Source organism: Xylocopa sonorina, chromosome 15 (assembly GCF_050948175.1).
Source record: "Xylocopa sonorina isolate GNS202 chromosome 15, iyXylSono1_principal, whole genome shotgun sequence".
Classification (NCBI taxonomy): domain Eukaryota; kingdom Metazoa; phylum Arthropoda; class Insecta; order Hymenoptera; family Apidae; genus Xylocopa; species Xylocopa sonorina.
Genome location: NC_135207.1, coordinates 4,498,461 through 4,518,973, shown reverse-complemented (window position 1 = coordinate 4,518,973; position 20,513 = coordinate 4,498,461). Strand labels below are relative to the sequence as shown.

The 20,513-nt window shown below is 48.3% G+C and overlaps 1 protein-coding gene across 2 annotated transcripts in view; it reads right to left on the bottom strand.

The window, feature by feature from the left end:
* Positions 1–20,513, bottom strand: part of Oatp74d (Organic anion transporting polypeptide 74D) — a 90,793-nt gene that overhangs the window by 48,134 nt on the left and 22,146 nt on the right. The window contains exon 1 of one of the 2 annotated variants that reach the window (XM_076906903.1): positions 7,855–7,870. The exons of the other annotated variant lie outside the window; for it this stretch is intronic. The gene's annotated coding sequence lies outside the window, so the exon portion shown is untranslated. Of the gene's footprint in view, positions 1–7,854; positions 7,871–20,513 lie in introns of those variants that run through there. 2 annotated transcript variants of the gene reach the window in all.

Genomic DNA, 20,513 nt, shown 5'->3' with positions numbered 1-20,513 from the left:
TCTCTGCGTGGTGGATCAGGTACAAAGATTTCGTGCCAAATCACTTAGAGAACAGCCGTCTAGAAGCTTCGAATTTTCAAGGAATTTCATTTGTAGCTTTTCTGCATGGAATTAGAAAATTGCTCTCGACGAGATCTGAGAGGATCGCGAGCGGGTGCAAAATTTAGCAGGAGTTGGGAAACGCGTCGACGCGCAACCTCCAGCTTCGTTCTCGCGAGTCGTCAGTAACATGTTTTTCTTTGGAAGCCGAGGCAGGCGAACGCATCGCGTTCTCGAGGCCACGGGTCGAGTCAGATAAGATATAATTATTCGTGTCGCAAAAATGGCTGAATCCAGTCCGCTCGCTCCCTCCCCGCGTCTCTACGCTTTCTTTTTTACGCGTTTTCTTTGCTTCCGACCGCTCTATTCCCTTCTTCCTGTCCCATCTCTCCGTTCCGCCATCGCGCTTGCTGGGTCCGTGGCACTGATTTGAATTAAAAATCATTTTACAGGAAAATAGTCTCTGGATAAAAAAAAGCACTCGAGAATTCGTCTCAACTGAAGAGAAGTTCTGACGAAAGGGGCAGTTTTTCGCGAGAGGAATTTTGATTTCTCAAAAATGGACCGAATTCCAGCGGGACGGGACCAGTTCTCGCGATTACGATTGTTTGACGATAATTAAACGACAGAAGGAGATGGCGAGGAAAAGAGCACCGACACCCAACCGTGGAATGTTTTCCGACGACGTCGATGCCCGTGGGCAAACTTTGCCACGGCGTACCTAGTTATCGCACTGCAAATAAAAATCCCAGATATCGCGATATCGTTGCGCGACGCTCAGATTAAAAGCGGAAGATCCGGCAGACATTGTTGCTGCTAGGGCAAGCAGCGCGCAAGTGCTGCGGAAGGTCGAGTAGAGACCGTACTTTCGATCTTCGAGCCTTTGAACAAGAGAAATTTCTTAAAGTTGCCGACACCAGATCACTTTATAATATGCGAATTACATTTCAGTCGACGTTTCATTCAAATTCGAATGGAATAGAGAAATAGTTCAATTGCGATGTGTTTAATAGAATGTTAGAGATACGCTTGATTCGCACTACTTAAACTCTCGCACGCGAGGGATGATCTATGGCGGAGGGGGTTGCAGTCATCGCGATTTCGTGTAATCTCGTTGCGAAGATAGACGGTGCATCGATCAGAGATGGTACTGATTAAAAGTTTTATTCATTAAAGAGTCAGAGTTGTTCGTTTCATGATACGATAGCAGTATAGTCAGTTAAATCTTGAAGTTGTTCTAAATAATCGATTCAATGTTTCTTATACTCTCTGTCACGATCACGGAAGATATCATAGCGTATGGCGGTCGCGTTCCTTTGATCCAGCTGCCGCGACTAGTTTTCATCCCCTGGCACTGCTGATTTCGAACGCCACATCTCTCATAAGCGACCTTGCAAACTCTCACGAATTGTAGGCTCCGATTCGCTATTCCACGCGTCGGAACTTGTTACGCTCCACCTAACCACAGCGTCTGGCAGCCTTTGCAAATTCATAAACCGAACATTACGGTCCAATTACACCGAAGCTCGTGGCGATTGAATCTTAATAATCGCATTCTTAGCCCGCCGCGTCCTGCCTGCAACAATATGCGGCAACGTATAAAAAGTTGCCGGCCTCCTTCCAGAAAGGAAGCACTAATTTTCTCGCGATCATTTTTCTCCCCCCTTCTTCTATCCATCCCGTCTCTTCGTCGCTCTTCCATTGCCTCTCCTTCTACCTCAAATTCTCTCCTCTTTCTCTCCGCCTTCGCTCCAACTCGTCGAACGGAGCTCCGTCCTTCCCGCGCCGCACGCAGGTTCTCCTCTTCCTCGTTCATCCTTCGCACGCGTTTCTGCGGCGAGTCGCAGGTTACGCCGCGATTTCACACCGCATACAAATCCACCGGGGGAGTAATAATAAAAGCAAACGTATGCAGCCAAGCGCAGTTATTTAGCTAATGACGTCGAACGGAGCCGTGGCGACTTGGTTCTTTAAAGAAGCTGCCACAACTGGTGGCGAGCGACGAAAATCGCGCGCGGCGACGACGGGAAGCGCACGCGAAATCGTGGGAATAACGAGAGGAGGAGGAGCGTTTCGCGTGCACGAGCCCCGTTCGCGGCAACAGTTCTCAGTGATTTTCGGCCAGATTCCTGGCCACGAAACCCACCGTTTTTACGCGAGCCACCTGATAATCGGTTCTCGGAGCCGTTCTGTTTGTCGCGCGCGGTTTCGCGCCTCCGTTCCGGTCAAATTAACTCCTGCCTCTTAGCGCGGGCCTTATTTCTGACTCGTGTGTGTGTTTGCCTTGCCTACGTCCGCTTATTCCCGCCAGTGGCCGCGCTTTGAATTTCGTTCGACGTAGCCGCTGTTTATTTCGAGCTCGTTCTACTCAATGGACATTCTGTAAAATGTAATACGCGTAGGCAAGAAAAGGGCGCAAGAACTTCATTCGCGGTCGAGAGAGTCGAGCTTCCAAGGCTTGCTAGCGAGTACTTTAACCGAATTAACTTGACCCAATCCGATCTGTTATATATCGTGGCTAGTAAAAAGTTGAACGAAAGAGTTCCTCTTCTTCTTCTTCTTCTTCTCTGAAAGTGAAACGTCCTTCGTTGGTAGCGCGGATACTCTTTTCGATGGTGCACTCTCGAGTACACCTGGTACGCGATACTAGCACTTGGGTCAAGTTCAGTATTGCATACATCGTTCGTTTGCGATACGATTGCGCAGGTGTGTAATTTTTCGTTGTTATTAATAAACCGAGCAGAGCGGCGGGACTCGTCGTGTGAAAGCTGCTTAACCGAGGAACAGGAAGGGGGGCCTTCGAAAAGAAGCGGGTCGATTTTATGGGGGCTCATTATCAGCTTTACTCGTTCCCCACCGCAATTTCGTCTTATTGTTGACCGTTCAGAACGTGGTCGGGCTTTCGACGGTATTTTTTTCCGACGATAAATTCGCGGTTGAAACCACTTCGACAATATTCACGGATCCGTATCGGATCAGTGAACATCTACCGGTGAGCCGCGATTTTTTTTCTCTCTTCTTTTTTCCCCTCTTTCTTTCGTTATACAATACATTCGAGTGAACGGAAAATTATGACGGGAGCGATAAAAATAGAAAGTGAAGGCAAGGTCGGGATGGTGGATCGTTTTCGAAAACAGGGAAGATTAATGAAACGTATCGGAAAGAGACGATCGTCCCATTGATCGCGTATCGTACGCACTGTTCATGGACCAGCCACGTGTTACTTAAGTGACTAATTAACGCCTGCTCGTGTAGGACAGAGAGAGGAGTCCAGAGAGGGAAAGAGACTAGACGATGGAGAAGAGAAGCAGAAGTATGTTGATGGGAGGAACGTGTGCTCTAAGGGTCACGAATGGCACGCGCGATACCCTATGCCCACTGACGCTTCGTAATTATTTCGTGTCAACGTTGACGAAAAGCCAAAACTTTTTACTCGATGGAAATTGATTAGCATCGCGTGATACTTGAGTAATACAATAGTCGAGCTTCGTCTGATGCTCTGAGGCGAACGAAGTCGCGGGTGAATGTTGAACTTTCGTGTAAATTCATATTTCTATAAACGCTACTAAAGGAATGAAATATTGTAGATCACATATGCTTCTCTGATTCCAACCAATGATTCTAATTCTACTGAACCTCGAATGTGAACGCGTGACAACGGCTGTCCAATGAGGAATGATCTACTTGCGAGTAGATACAGATATTTCTCATTGGACAGCGTGGAGTAGCTCTGGAATCATTGCTCGCGTTTGCATACAATCTAATGTGGTAATAAAAATTGATTCGCTTGGGATAAAAATGAAAGTCGATCAATAATCGAAATTCTTCGTGTTCCAGGTCGCGTGACTATGCAAACCGCCGGTGGAGACCGGCAGTGACGGTGTAATAATGACTGTTACCACTTACTACACTACACGATGATGTTTACGCGGTACACTAGCGATCATCGATCACACACCGCGGACTTAAAATTGAATAAAACATCTCTCCCGTCCACCGTCGGCCGGATTGATGATTCGCCGCTGGAAAAAGGGGAAAAAAAAGGTCTACGGGATCTCTACGACGATCTAGGATTACCTGTGCCGCGTGATTAATGCGGCATTTTGCGTTTATTATTACACACGCCACTTTTCCCATATCGTCACTACGCCAGTTGGCATACAGGCTCGATCAAAATGAGCGAACGTCAAGTGCGCGCCAGCGAAAGAATGCCCCGCTTGCATCTTTGTCTATCGATGCATTTATTTTCTCCTCTGAAATTTCAGATCCTATTTCGTTCTTTGGTACAATAGCGGCGGATAGAGTCGTTTAAAAGGCACAACAATGATCGAGTACGCGTCGAACCAGCCATACGCTAAAACATAATTTTCCTCGGCGACCTTTCCTGGACGACTGGCTAATACAGGCTGGCACAATAATAACAGAAAAGAGAAAGAGATTGGTTCTTGTACAGGGTTTTTCAAAAATAGACAAAGAGCAGCCTTGCTTTCAAGGTTCGCAGTGTGAATATCAATTTTGCAATATCACGGTACCACGAACGGGATATACAATGTTGCAACTTCGACGTTCGACTCTGTAACGAGAGACAGCCTAGAAATTCGCAAACAAGACGGCAGGCATAGACGGCGAGGAGGAAAGGAGCATACGGAAGGTTGCCGAGAAGTTGAAGTGGGACAGGGAGGATCGGTTTTTTATGCTTTTTTGCGGTCGAAAGTGAACACGCGCGAGGCAAATCCACCGCGCAGTTTTTGCCAAGTTTATTGCGATTTAAAGTCGATTTACGCGCGACCACCGCGTCGTTCAGCTTTGATCATCGACAGCCAAAAAAAGTTAACGATCAATGATCGCGTAGAGTCAGTCCCGGGACTCATCTCCGGTTTCCCAGCTGCGAGACTTATGGAACGCACTGTGCAACTGCTTTTCGATTTTTGTTCAACTGCGCAATCGCTTTTTCAACGGTGCACGCCTCCGACAAAATGCGCCGCCCCGGGGCAAGTATGCAAAAAAATAAACATGTTTCCACTTCCAACGAGAACGGTGGCCGCGTCGATTAGACTTCTGGCCCGTGACGATCAGGAAAAAAAAGGACACCGCTTTCTGGTTCACGACTTTGACTTTGACCAGTTCGACACTCCTAACCTTTCCACAGAGGTCTCAGCGGAAAAGGAAAACAGAGGATTTCCAAGAAAAAGTAAATGAGAAAATGTCGTAGAACCGAGGAAGAAATAACAACCTTGTGGGAAGACAAACAAAATGGACAGCTGTCCACGAGTCATAGGACACTCTGTAAACTTGGAGCAAAAATGTGTGGCTGTAGATGCACTAAAGGGAGCAATCGTTAAACAATTTTTTTTACTTTATTGGGAACCATGGTTTAAGATATCATTGGAAATCTGATTCACTGAGCATTTTGAGAACGACGGAAAGTTAAATTTCCCTTTCTAATACCTACAGACAAAAACGAATCGTGGTTTTCCTGAATGTGTTAACATTGGAATGCAGGAGGGCTCGATCCTTCGAGGCGTCTCGAACTACAAGTAGTACCAAACTATTACCATACTTCACTCTCGACGTACGCGCATCTTATCCGAATTCCCTTCCTCGCCTTTTAATTTGAAAGCAATCTCGCGTGTAATCGATACAGTGAAATATTGCTCGGCCAATCACATGTTTTATCGAAATCGAACGGTTCGCTCGACTGCTCGTTCAAAGGGTCGAGGAAGGAGGAAAGGTACGAGGGGCCCATTTTCCTTAATTACCGGTGCTTAACTAGTACGTATCGTCGTTACGCGATGAATATACAACTACGGCGGGAATGCAGGGAAATGAATGAATATTCATCGGGCCATTTCGAATTTCAGGTTCACGCGATGGATCCACGCCGAGGAGGTTAACGGTACCCGATCTCCTGGCTGGCAGCGAGCCTCGTGGCAACCCGTTTCGAGCCCCGTCCAAGTTGCAACTTTGCACCGGCGTGAGTCAGATGCAGCAGTGCGCGAAAGTGGAAATACTGCCGGCGAATTTCACGCGTGCTCTTTCACCTGTTGAGATGCATCATCGAGAGGGAGACTAATTAGTTTCAGGTCTGTCTCAGCGCTTGGGTGGGGGAGGATACGCGGGCCTTTCTCGCGCTCTCGACGGCGTATCTTTAATTTCGTTTAATCATTTTCGCCCGCACGACAATAGAGCTATTGTACTTTAAAATTGTACCAGAGATATAAAGCGGTTGCGAGAAGAGGACGATAGAAAAGCGATGCAGAAATTGCACGAACTGTTGCTTTTTATCCTCCTTCCCAGAAGCGTGCAAACAATGTATTCATTTGCATGTCGCGCATTACATAAATACCCCTGCCCGAGTATTACGAGCCGAGAGCTAAACTAATCTCCGAATCTGGCATTTTTCCTGGCAAACAACGTCATTTTTCCGTCTCTCGTAGCATTTTATCTCGCGTAATCGATCGTTGTTCCATCCGTTGCTCTCCAGCATTGTGTTTACCAGTCATTTGTAACGTGTTCGATGAGGAACGAAAAGAGAGAGAGAGAGAGAGAAACAAATAGTGGCTCGATAAAGATACACGAAACGAGGAGATTGATTCGAGGAGCGAATTAATGAGCTCGACGAATCGGGGACGCTCGTATCGCGTGCACTTTCGACACGATTATCCGAGCTGACCCGCTGTCGTCCCGAATTTCCATACGTAAATCCGACGGTGGCCGGGTATTTATAAACGGGCGACAGCAAAAATGTCGAGTATTCGTTCGAACGTCGTACCGATTGTCGCAGGGTCGATGAAATGTCGGTGACCGAGTTACGAAAACGAATTTCGACCGCATTTCTCAACGGTGAAATCCATTTTGTCCGGACTCGCAGGAGGCTCTCGCGTTGGTAGGCGTTGCGAGCGCGCGTCCAGCCGAAAGAAATCGAAGGTGATCGCGGGGCTGGAATCGTTTCGGGATCGTACGCGGGCGTAGCGGGGCGGCTGTCGAAACGGGTGATTTCTCTCGCGTTGGAACGATGGAAACGCGTGGGGAAATTCTGACGTTTCTCCTGCATCGAGCATAACGAGTTAGCAACGCGATCAATCTCGCATCGGATTGGCCGCGTGATATCGCGGAATCGTACCGCGGCTAGGCTTGTTACGGAATACGCCGCGTAATACACGTGTTTTGAAAACAATGCGGTCGGGGCACGAATCCGCAGCGATTGCTAACAAAATTCACCTCGGACACTCGTGTGAAACGAGAGACACTTGTTCAAATATTTCTGTTTCCAAAGAGCGGAGACCGAGTGCGGCACGATTGCGAGCAATTTATAATGGTCGATTATTTGAAGACACCTTTTGGAAAGGATACGTTCAAGATTAATTACCTGGTTCAACGAACAATCTATTATCCTGTTCTTTAACTTTGTCGCGATCTTTGAAAGTGGTCGTCGAAAATGAGCCGAATCGGCAATTTATATCGCTCAGATCTAAAGACGCGACACCCATGGTCCATTTTGGTCGCACAATACCACGGTTGATCGAACAAAATTGAAAGCACAAAGGACAGCGTAAACTTCCATTCGTGTCAACTTTGTTTACTGAAATCGTATCGTGGAAGTTCAGCCGTTTCGCTGGATCAAAGCGAAGTTCGGAACGGAAGGGGTTGTCGCCAAGGGGGATGATCGCGAGACGCTCCGTTCGAACGGCGCGTACGCTCCACCTGGGGGACGTGTCAGCGCTCACGGCCACGGCACAGATACGTCGTAGGTCAAGAGATCGCGGCTGGGTTTTGCGAAAAGGTGGGAAAAAAGAGGAAAAACTCGAAACGTACCTGTCATACGCGTCGTCGTCCACTCGTTCCTTCTCTCGTTTCCCTCTACGCGTAGCTTCTCTCTCTCTCTCTCTGTGTCCCCCTGTTTGGTCAGGGCCATGCGTCATCGGCGCAGAATCGCTTGCGCTTTGGTGGAACGTGGACTGGGGCCGAAGAAAGAGCGTGCAGAGCAGGGCCAGGCGCAGACACACAGCGTCGAAGTGCACCGCGCGCGCCGAGATATTTGGCGGGCTCGAAAATAGCAACAGCGTTTGTCCTCTATGGTGTGCGCGGTGCTCTCTCACTCCCTCTTTCTTCTTCTTCCTCCTCTTCAGCTTCGTCCTCTTCTTCGTCGTCGTCTTCTTCTTCTTCTTCTTCTTCTTCCTCTTCTTCTTCTTCTTGGTCCGCGCGCCACTGGCAGCCTCGAACCGCCCGGTAACTCGCTCGGCCGCTCCACCAGTTCGCACTTTTATATACCACGCGCTCGCTGCCGCTTGTCACTTGACCGCTTTCCGCTCTTCTCTCACTCGGTCACCAGCTGCGTGTATCTCCGGATGCAACCAGCCACCACTCGCGACGCGATTAACACGTCGATATCGCGACAATTCCACCATGAGATAGCTCCGAAAAACGGAGCGGCCCCCAAAGCGGACTCGGCCCTTCCTCACCCTCGCGGGCCAGCGACGACACCGCTCTCTCCACCTTCGCAGTCGATCGGTCCCCTATCGTCCTGCCTCGCGAGCTGACCCTACCATCCTCCACGTATTCCTCGATGCCTTTTTACGCGCACCGTTCGCTACCTGCTACCTCCGGTATCCGGCGAGCACTGGCATGTCGTCCGTGTTTAACGAATAGCGGATAATCGCGATAACGGTGTGCGATCGTTGGCTATATATATATATACATATATATATAGCAATTGTAAAACGCGAACTGGTCTATCGTCTCGAAAAATCGAGGTTCACCTGTCGCGGATACTCCAGCGATCCGTTCGTTCTATCCTCGCGAGCGCGAGACGACGACTCCTCGCACCCTTCTGCTCGACGATCCCTCCGCGTCCCGTTACGCTCCCGTGTCCATTCGAGTCCGCACGTGCACGCGGCTCTAAACGCAGGTATCCCGGCGCAGAGCAAGAGCCAATCGGAGAAAGAGACGTGGTGATGCTCGCGGCTCCGCGGTTCGCGCGCGACTGACCGAGGGCGAGAGTCGTTATTGGGAGCAGAGCGCCGGTGAAGTCTGTTCGCCACGGCTGCCGCCTCCCTCTCTCTCTCTTTCCACCCTCTAGCTGCCGCGTTCCGTCTCTCTCGCTCGACCCTCTCTCCCCCACTAGCTTTTCCTTCTCTCTCCTTCTCCCACTTTTCCCGCTCTCAGCCACTCTCTCCCTCTCCCGACACTTTTCCCATCCCCCTCTATCGCTGGCGCGGCGCCTCTCTTTCCCACGGCGATCGGCTCGTTCTCCGTCTCTCGTTCGAAGCCGCACCGCTCACTCTCGGCTCCCGTTCGACGCGGAGCAGGCGCGAAACGAAACCGAAACTTAAGCTCGGCAATCGCCTCCTTCGTCTCTTCTTGTTCTCCGCCGCTCGGTTCCTGCTCCTCTACCCTGCCGCTGCCGCCTCCGCGGCTCTCCTCTTCTTCCTTCCACGCGTTTTCATCCCGGTTCTTCCCGTGCGTCGTCCTCCTACTCCGAGGAGAGGAGCCTCTGAGCCACTCACTCTCTCTCTCTCTCTCTCTCTCTCTACGTAGCCGAAGTTCCAGCCGAAGACACTGTCCGAAACTGGTTGGAGAGATGGCCCGCCACTCGTTTCGGCATCGTAATCAACTGGCCAGACTGCTGTTCCACACGGCCGCCCATCCCCTCCGCGCGATCATCGTTCTCACCCTACTTACTCACCCCTCTTCTCTGCGTTCCAGACGAATCTCTCGTACGAGGGAATGAGTCCCTCGATGCGCGTTTACGCGGGCCCTCCGGAGAATCGGGATCCGAATCCTGGCAGCTGCTCGATCGCTACGCCGATCCTGCCCCCTCTGACCCTCTCTCTCTCTTTCTCTCCCCCTCTGCTCCCTCCGTCGCCCCTTTTTCAATGGCTGCTAACGCCGCTGCGTTTTTGCGCGGTCTGCTTAACTCTGTTTCAGTGTGCACCGTGCATACTGGAAGGTATATCCGTGAGGACTGTTTTCAAACGGAAACGACACACGACTAGTCTAACCCTGTATATAGTATGCACTACAGAAACTGGCCAGGCAAAAAACCGGAGAATTCGAGTGAAAGTCGCGTGTGTGTAGTCGTAATCCAATGATCGTAGCATCGCGTACGAGTTGCCAGGAGAATCGCGTAACTTCGCTCTATGCGACTCATCGGCTCTCTGCGATATGGTATTGTTCGAGGGGACTGGGCTCTGTTCTCATGGGAGAATCTGATACGTTACGCGTACATTTTTCGAATTACTGAAGACATTAGGATTAATTCTGATCGACTATTCCGCGACACCTTAGTTGCGTATGATAATTCAGTTGCGAGGTTTCTTTTAAAATTGATCCACGCACGAGTCTCTCGAATGGATCCGGAACGGAATCTCTCCTCGCTCGCCCTTCCTTTCATTTCCCATTTCTTTTACGGGAATCGAATTAACCGGCAAAATGGTTGCAAAGGTAACGACGCGATGAAAGTTCTCCTAGAAAGTGTAGGAAAGTAAAAGGCAACTTCCTAGGTACGATCAAATTGCTTCCGATAGTACGGCGATGGAATTCAATTTCGTTTTGTGTACCCAATCGGCTGGTCTTGACTCTCGTAATCACTGATATTGTCCTTTGCGGTATTTTTCAAACCGCAAGAACCACGCCGGCCACCTTCCTCCGGCAGGAGTTTCCGTGTTAATTCGAGTTTGGATTCCGCTCCTCGAACCTTACGTAACATCTGCCGTAACGAGACTCTCTGCGGCGGAGCGAGTTAAAATTAATTAAGATTGTACCCGCGACCCGTTCGACGTATTAATAAACGCCGTAAAATTCCGCAGAAAGTTACTGGTTTTCGCGAAAAACTGGATCCTGTGTTAGGCTTGTCACCTGAGCACCAATTTACATTATTCCACGCTGTATTTCACGCGACCGTTTTAGATACCGTTCGAAGGATTAAACGACAAAAATAAAATAAGCTTAAACTTAATTAAAAACATGTTTTTAGTATATATATATATATATATATATATATATATATATATATATATATATATATATATATATATATATTAATATTATTTATTACGGCGTATAGGCGCCTACAGTAGCCAAGGGGATAATATAAGTTAGGATATCGTTTTCTGAATATTATCAAAATTGTAGAAAGCGAAAGAGAGAAGCAACTTTATCATGATACCCCACGAGTATCGAAACGATTAAAATTTTCGATGCGCCAAGAGCATTTTACGCTTCCGAGCTTAGCATGTTCTCCACCTGTTAAGCAACGTTCCAAGCACTCCACTTGATTTTCGGAGCAGGCCAATTTACTCTATCCCAACTGTTACAGTTCGCGATCTCGTATTTTTCTAGGGCGTGTAAAAATGAAACGTCGATCGCGAGACTGAAGCTAGGAAAGGCGAAAGCACGCGACAAGTGAAACAGCGTCGGTTAACAGCGTCGTTCCACGGTCTCTCGTGCACCGAAACGTTTCAGAAACAAAGCAGCTAAATGCCAAAGCGGTACCGGCTACTTCTCGGGTTCCCGATCGACCGTACGTCACGGCCGTACAATTTTAATCATCGCACAATTAAGAGCGGCGATTTATCTCGATCGCTATCTAGACGGATATTGTACCGGTACATTTTATCGTGCCCGAATGAAACTGCAACTTCCACGTCGAACGCTACCTCGATGAATAGAAACGTTCGAGGCGGCCGCTGTGTACCGCTCGATTTTAATCGAGGCGAGAACGCGATCTCCGCCTTTAAATGTATTATCTTCTCGATACTTGTAGTACACGTTGTTCGATCAAGACCGTGGCTCGAGCGTCGTTCGCACCTGCGAATTGTTTCAATCGCCGCTCGTACAACACGCGAACAAAGTATCCGCAACCGGACGTGGCCGGGTATCTGCGTCTCCCTGAAATTGCCACGAATTTTTCCGATCCCCGCATCGAAACTGAGCAACCAAACCGCAAGAAGGATCGCTCTGGGCGAGCAACGTTCTCCGACGCGAGAAACTCTTGCCTCCACGGTGGATCGCGACGCGTTCAACGGTCCCTCGCCCATCGTCCACGGACGAGTTCTTCTCGCCACGCGGATATTACACGCTCGCAACCGGTGGAGTTAGCCGGAGCCATGAATGGACTCATTATAAACGATGCGAATCGGCGTTTTCGGTGCGCTGAGGAGCGTTTAAGCGCCGCGCGGCGAATCGAGCGCGAAAAGCTTCGCGTTAACGACCACAAAGGAGGAAGTGTTGCACGACCACCTGTTCCTTACCGATAACGTAACTTATCCCTCTTAATGCCTCCGCGCGAAACACTTTCTATGGGCAACGCTCGATCGTGAATAAAATCAGCGCCCAAATAACTCGAGCCGGCATAATCCGATCTTTATCGATTTCACGAGACGATCGCGGTTCCTCGATTCGAGACGATGCATAAAAGACCCGATGCATATATAACGATACGACGCAACGATGCGTACAGTAGTTAATAAATGCATTCGTACGTGAGAGACCTCTGATTTTTACTTGTGTTAAAACCCTGACGCGCATTTTGTACTAAGCTATTGTAATGCCTGGCTACTTAAAATATTCACAATAAAATATACAATGGACATAACTTTATGAGCAGTTCTCTCTCTCTCTCTTTCTCTCTCTCTGTCTGTCTTTTATTCTCCGATGGATCGAGTACGGTGGTTCGCGTGCCGATTGGCATTCAGCTCGCCACACCGCGGCAAAATGCGCTCGTACATGTATACGTGCATCCAGGCGCACGTAACGCCGGCAACATGCGTCGACGTAACACAGAATGCGTATATATACGTCCGTAGCCGGCACACGGTGGCGGCTGGCAGGTATGCGTCGCGACGCGACGCGACACGACGTGCGAGAAGCCGACGGTACCGTTATACGAACACCGTCGTCAGAATCGCCTATAGACCGAGGAACGGAACACGATGGATCCTAGTCGAACAACCAATACGACCGTGTGCCTTTGGTACCGCGTCCAAAAACTTTCCCTCCTGCGAGAACGGGTTTCATTCGTACGATTCGTTGGTTTTTTACGCCAGAGCCTGGACTATTAATACGCACTGAAGCGGTAGTGGTACTTTATCTGGTATAGAAGTAGTATAATTGCCTCTTAAAAAGAAACAAGAAAAAAAAAAAAGAACGGAGACACGAGATTCGTATTCGTGTGAGAAGAAGTTGAGAAGAGGTTCTTCTAATTAGAGTCATGTGTGATAATGTATTTTAATGTTGGACGTATTTGAGCTCTTTGGAAATAATGTGATCGAAAGTTCAATTAAAAAATTCGAGTTATATATAAGATTTTGTTGGTTAATTATTATCATCGCAGTGTTTCGTGTACTGTCGCGTCCAGTAGTGCTGTCAGGTCCAGAAGTACTCCGACGATCGTCCACCAAGCGACACTTCCGCCCAGGCTTTAATTTTCATTATTTTCGCGATATTTTTCCTCTCTTAATAGCTTCCTGTGGTGTGAACCGGTGTACGAATCGAAATTAATTTATGAGACCTGTGATTTGAAGTCATATTATTCTACGGTGGTTTCGCGGAACACGTGCAATCGTAGTCGATTATAATGCGCCGTTGGAACGGTATAAAAAAAAAATTCCAAATATTTAGGTCTCGGGGGGAGAAGGCGGACCACGTTTTTAATGATAGTCTGCACGTGAATCCTATTTACATAAATGAAAGGGCCGCGCTCTGCATTCCGTGGCGAATGGAGATTGACCTTCGTCAGGATAACGTGACCTTGATACCTCCTGTAAGAATCGACGTATATATAGATTTGTGGTAAGGGTAGCCACGTTCTCCGGCGAGTGAAAGGGCTGCGAGACTGTCTACGCCGCAATCGTTACCGCCGCTTCGATACCTCGATCCATCGATCGATCGACACTCGAGGAATCGAAGCAGTTGTTCGAGGAGATTCGTGTAAATCAGAATATCCACGGCTACCACACGAACAGTATCAGGACACTTGTCATGTTCTATCAATCTTTATCACGTAACTTAAATTATTATTTTTCAGTTTATATTAATTATAGATATAGCAAACTTGGTGCATAAATGTTAAGTAATTAAAAGATTTTACGAAGATCTATCTGACATCGCAACATTTTTCAAGCGCTCGCTACAATTAAGCGGGCGAGCAAACCGAATACTTTCAACTGGGGGGTGCGTACGCGACGAGAGGGTGAGCCGAGGGAACGGACTGCTAAAGATAGTACAGCGGAATAAATGGCGGCTCCTCTGTATCAATTACACGCAGTATAATATACCAGGAAACGTCGAACAATTATTGTTGTCTGGCCCACATATTGCACCGACCAGCCAGCAAACATCGTCTCGTCGTCCACTTGCCTTCATTGCACTCGTCGAAGGTTCGCAATTTTTCTCATCCACGATACAGGAAGATATATCCCCCCCTACGTTCATCGTTGCGGACAATTGAATCGTGTCGCAGACATTTTTGCATAACAATTCCAACGATATCAAATCAAAACGCATCGAAAGCGATAAAATACAGACACCAATACTCGTAGACGAGAATAATAATCGTAAAACCAGGAGAAATAAAATAATCTGAAAAAGCTACGTTTCTTCGAAACGTTACAAGATACGATTTCCACAAAATGTGTGTGACACGCGCGTATCGCTACGACTTACGATGTCTCGAGTATCCTTTCGACGACACACTAATCGATGATCATTTAGCGACGATGTAGGTACCGCACTGACACGACGAAGCTGCGCGACGCAAGGGCGAAAATATGCTGCCCTCTATTTAGATTAGTTGAGTAAGCATCGCGAACAATTAATTTGTTTATCGATAGGAACGATATCATAGACCTAGACGAACGTTCATTGAGCCCGGCATGAGAGCGATTAAGCGCACGCGGTGAAGGCAATTATGCCTGTGCATCAAACGACCCGTCACGTCGGCCATTAACGCGTGCACGCCAACTATTTTTACGCTCGCGAAAATACTTTAGACCCGATAATGTTTACGTATCATCGCGGCCGCTATCTCTCCCACGCCGCGGCGTCTCCTCTCCGTTTTGCAACCACGATGCGCCGCGTTTCACAACCGCGTAACACACGTTTCGCGTCGTTGCAACGCTCCAATTTAAACGATCGTCGATAATTTAGAAGAGAACGTCTTTTAAAAAGACGTCCACGGAGTTGGAAAAGCATCCAGCCGGTAACGGAAACGCGAACTGGACAAAGGTATGCCCCGTGCAAGCCAACGCCATTTTACTTTTTTCCCTTTTTCGATCGAGCCGCGGCTCGAAATGCGTGCACACAAGTGCCGATAGCAGATTCTTATCTGCGATAGTCGCAGCAGCAGCAGCACCACCACCACCACTTGCGCGTCGTTTGCCACACTTACGTCAGCTTATCGGGAATTCAAACGAATTCATTTATCGTTTCGCCGCGCATAATTCACATCGCGAACGACGGCGAAACGATTTTCAAATGAACGCGCGAAGGATGCTTTACGAGATTGCTTCCCTTAAGTCCAATCGAAGATAGCGCTCAATTCCAACGATTACGAAACGATCGTGTCTAATCGAATTCGCGATGCAACTGAGGCGACATCAATCTGTCGATAGTCCTAGGGGATGAAAGGTGTCGGTTGCGAACGTCACGTTTCGGGAGAACGAAGCTCGCGATCGGTCTGGCTGCACGCAACACACCTCCATCGTTCTCTTTTTATAGATAGACCGCGAATGTATATGCATTTCTGGGAAATTTAAATATGCAGATAAAAAACGGAATGCGCATAATATGCAAAAATATACAAAATATCCACGGCAAAGTGCACATTAAAATTCCACTTCTTCGGCTCTGCTCGCGAGGAATATTAATTTAAATAAACGCGCCGGGTCTAGTGATAAGACGGGGCGAAATGAGATGCTTTGCGGGAGAACACCTCGCGTGTGAACATCGATCCTTAAAAAGGAGTCAATTTTCAAGGAAGTGTTAGGTAATGCCTTTGCACCCCGAGCCGCTCAATTATCCCAGCGCATACTGGTTCCGTTCGCCATATTTTCAAACGATAATTCCATCGTGCAACACGTGAGAACCGCGTTGAACGCAGCCGTTCGGTGGAAATTCATCGTATCGCGAGGTGTTCTCCGCGTTAATAAGATATCAGGCTGGCTTGGCTCGCGTTATTTGCCCGCCAAGTGCGTTGAACCAAAGAGCGATCACGATGAATCGTCATCAGCCAGATCGGCCGGATCCAACGGCTTCATTGGGAAACGAGACATTGTGGCCTAGATATCAACGCGAACGCGTTTCACGCCTCTAACTTCGTCGCATCGCGTCGATATTCATTGTCCTTCCACTGAGCATCGATGCATCGCTTTACTCTCGACGAGAATCGAGCGTGCGCTACCGATCGTACGTATTCCTGTTACCAAAGTTGCCCTCGGTACAAGGTATAGCCAAGACGTCTGCGAACGTAATTAACGGCAAGGTTAGCTTAAGAGCCAGAGGGTTAATCAAACGGCTGACCATTAACAGGTGCAAAACCAACAACCCATCGATAGGATCCGCTACGCTGCGGCTGGCTCGAAGTGGTTCCACGTCGAAGTGACCGGTGTTGGACTCGGACACGGCTCGCAATATCAACGCGCCACGACGCTGTCCATTGTCTATTGGAAAATTAGATCCAATCTAACGCGGCCAGTCTCACGCTCGCGCACAGACACAGAAATTACGAAACGTATTTCATCAGCGTAATCTCTAAACGGCACAATAGGCGTTAGCCCCGTGGTTAATGTTACAGCCCGAGGAACGAGGAAGAGCACTGACCCCTTCTCTACGCGGAAGTGATTAAGCGTGCGTAGCGTTTAATGGAACATATGGATTAACCCGATTAACTTATTCATCGGGTAGCAAACGAACCTGATCAGAGATGATCAGCCCGCCCCGGGACGAGATCGTGATCCGATCGCTCGTACGAAGGGCAACGCGCGCGAATCGACTCATTGTCGTGGCACCGCCTCGGCCAGCTACGATTCCCGTTGCTCGCTCGTTACGAGCGAACGCACAGATGTTACTCGATGCTGTGTAACAAACCCTACCGTTTAAAGGCATCAGGGGCTAATCGAGGGAACGATAAAAAGACAGAAACGACGTTGGACAAGGTGGTTGAATGGCAAATCAGCCGTTACCGCCTGACGTTGCGTAAATTAGTGGAGACGATACGCGTTATGGATTAGCAATTTTGTTGAAAGTTCACGAGCCGGGGGGTCTCCACGCAGACACGACGGAATCGTTCTTAATTACAAAGAGTTTTACGTATAATGGAGGGTGCACCGCTGACACTGGTTCAATATATTTCGTTTGTCCCTTCCGAGAAGGCAATTCCGGCTGAATTAGTAAATTAGCCGTCGCTTGCCACTCGGTATTGTTCAAACTGGATTGGAATCTCTACCTTCCACTCGTCCCGTTCTCAAGCGGCAATGTCACCCCTCCAATTAACGTCGTGTTGCACGCGAATGTAACAATCGCCACGGTTTCGGCGGCACGGAATTTTTTTTCCACAGATAAATTATCGTGAAAAGTACGAGAAGTTGGCGAGTGGCGAAAGTAATTATGTAGATTGTTAATTGTAATCAATGCATGCAAATTACATGTCCAGTGAAGTCTCTAGCAATATCGTACGCATCGTGATCTACTACCTCGGAATTATTTGAGAGACGGTCGTTTAGAGAGTCGAGAGTAATTTAATAAAACAGGTGTTATTTAACTCCTGATGGAATTCGTTCGCGAAATCGTGTACACGCACGAGGAACACATAAATGTATTTCCCCTTCGCCCACGTTAAATGTGTCCACGGACATCCTCCCGCGTCGTTCGTTCACGCTGCTTAGAATTTAACCTTAATTCGACATTGAAATGTGCATCCTGTCGGACGCATTGAAATGTATAAAAGTCCGTGGCGTACGACTCGGCCGTATCTGAAAGTTTCGCAGACAGATCGAATAGACAAATTCGATCGACCTGGTTTCTAAGTACGGCTACGTTGCTTTTTTTTTTTCTCTCTCCGTATCCACGCGCTGCAATATCCGTTGTTAAAATATATCATTCCCGTGGATCGGTGGAAAAATCGAAATTCAATCGTGCGTCGATCGATTACGGTTAGGTAACGCGTCTGGCGTGATTCGTAAATGCACAAGGGGACCCAGATACGTGGCTCGTTTCATCTACAGGCTGAATCAAAGAATCGAGTCCAGATCGATGGATCAATGTTTGCGAGAAAACTTTCCTCTGAACGATCGAGTGAAGATAGTCGACGTTTCGAAGACTTGAAGCTTTCGCGACACGTTCTTACAAATTTTTAAGTAGCTTCGTCAAAGATTCAAATGACACATTAATTAGCGTGAATATTAGAAATGTCGAAGATCGCAATGTCGAAGGTTAGAGCACTACTGCGTCGACAAGTGGTCTCAAAAGAAGCAGAGACTTACAGAAGAATAAAATATCAAAGTTCCCCCTACGTTGTCCGAAGAAATCATTAGAAAGCTAATTTGTGAGGGAGCCTGTAGCGTACCATGGTTGACCGACTGTTTTCGCCTTGTTTTCGAATTTCTCGGTCGCTCGAATTCGCTGAATTATTGATGAGCCAGATTGGCTATGCCTCAACGTAAGGAATTCAGATATTATTCACTAGTGTAGATGTAGCGAGGCAGGGAGAGAGAGAAAGAGGAACGATCGTAACGTCAAACGAGCGTCGTCCATCTTGACCAAAGTCCAAACCAGGGCTACTGATTTCCGGAGGAGATAAAGAGGCCTTAGCTGGTGACAGAAAACGCGGGAAACGAATGCGTCTCCCCGGGGAATTTCGGATGGAATCTTAATCGGCCTTATGGTATTTTAAGCCGTGAACGCCGGCGAATACGCTCAAAAGCGTCGGGAATACTGTTTAACCTCTGACACGACACGGAAAGGGCGGTCGAAGATTTTGCGCGGTTGATAAACTGACGAGGATAGTTTGAAAAAAAAATCGAACGCGAAGGATTAAGCGAAATTTTCGACGACACCAACAGTTCGAAACGACATTATTCCAAATGCCATCGTGTCAGTTTTCTCTGCACGAGGACAGATTAAACAGCTATTTTCGGAGTAAAATTTACTTTTAAAACATACACATGTATGTGAAATGAGAAAGAATAAATTGTTGATCTTGAAAATCATCTTTCGTAAATCTCGCGCGAGAAAGTGACATTTACGGCAACCCGACTTAGCAGGGCATCTCTATAAAATACCACTTTAATACCCCTCTATGACGAATAATCGTTCGTAATCCTCGAGTCGGCCGGGCCAAGAACGAGCTCACTCCCGTCGGACCTTTGAGACGGAATAAAAGCTCTCTCGCAGGCTGGGCAACATCCCCAGCGAGGCGCATCGATCACGATGCCTGGCGAGGAACAAGATCAGGCCGATTCCTAGCCCAACTGGTTCAGCTAGCGTTCCGGTGGAACGATGTTAGAGGCTGCTGGTGCCCGCCACCCCTTTGGCATGGGGTCCGCTGGCAAGAGCAAGGGAGAAACAAGACAGAAGGGGGACAAAAAGGGAGAAAACGAAAAGAAGGCTGGCTCGGGGGCGATGTAGACCGAGACGGCGATACGCGAGGAGGAGGGAGGGATACAGGCGTCGAGTATATAGAAAAGCGTTGCTGCGCCCGTGGATAGAGCGACAGTCGACCTTGTCTCGTGACGTCACCGACCGTCTAGACGAGATCCACCGCTTTCAATGTCCCCCATTCTCCCCCATTCTTGGATTAAATTCGAGAACTAAAAAACTCAAAACGAGCCACGACAGGGAACCCGATCCACCCGTTCACTGGATTCCCCGCATTAATTTCGACGACCTCGCTTCTGCCCGCTCTTGCGTTGACCCTCTCGTCCCCTAACCCGTGCCCTCTCCGTCTACAACCGTGTACACCTCGCCCGACCTTATCCACTGTGCCGTACCGTGGAAGTTGCTCCACTGCCACGTTAAACGCTACTACGCCCTTGCCCTGAACCACCTTCTGCGGACGCAGACAGTTCCTCCGTCTCGCCCGACCCTTTTCAGCCTCGCCCTCAGCCGTTCGCCTCCAGTCCGCTCTCCAAGTTTTTCTTCGCCCGTTTTAGGATGTTTACGCGGTGACGATATCGACGAGAACCGAATCGCTGCGTTTCCATCCAATTACGAATCCATCGAATACCAATAAACTAACTAAACGCGTCGTCACTCGCGTTCTTTCTTGTTATATCGCTGTTGTTAATAGCGATCGAAATCGCTTATGTGTCGATCGATGCAAAATTGTAGTCGGTGGTTTATGATCGGCGAGTGTTTACCGTACGGTGGATATATCGAAGAAAGTGGGTTTCTCGACTCGTGGATGACGGTGTATGTAATGAGAGCAGGTGTGACGCGAGGTGAGAAAAGGGTAGCACTCGAAGACCCTCGTGTAAAAG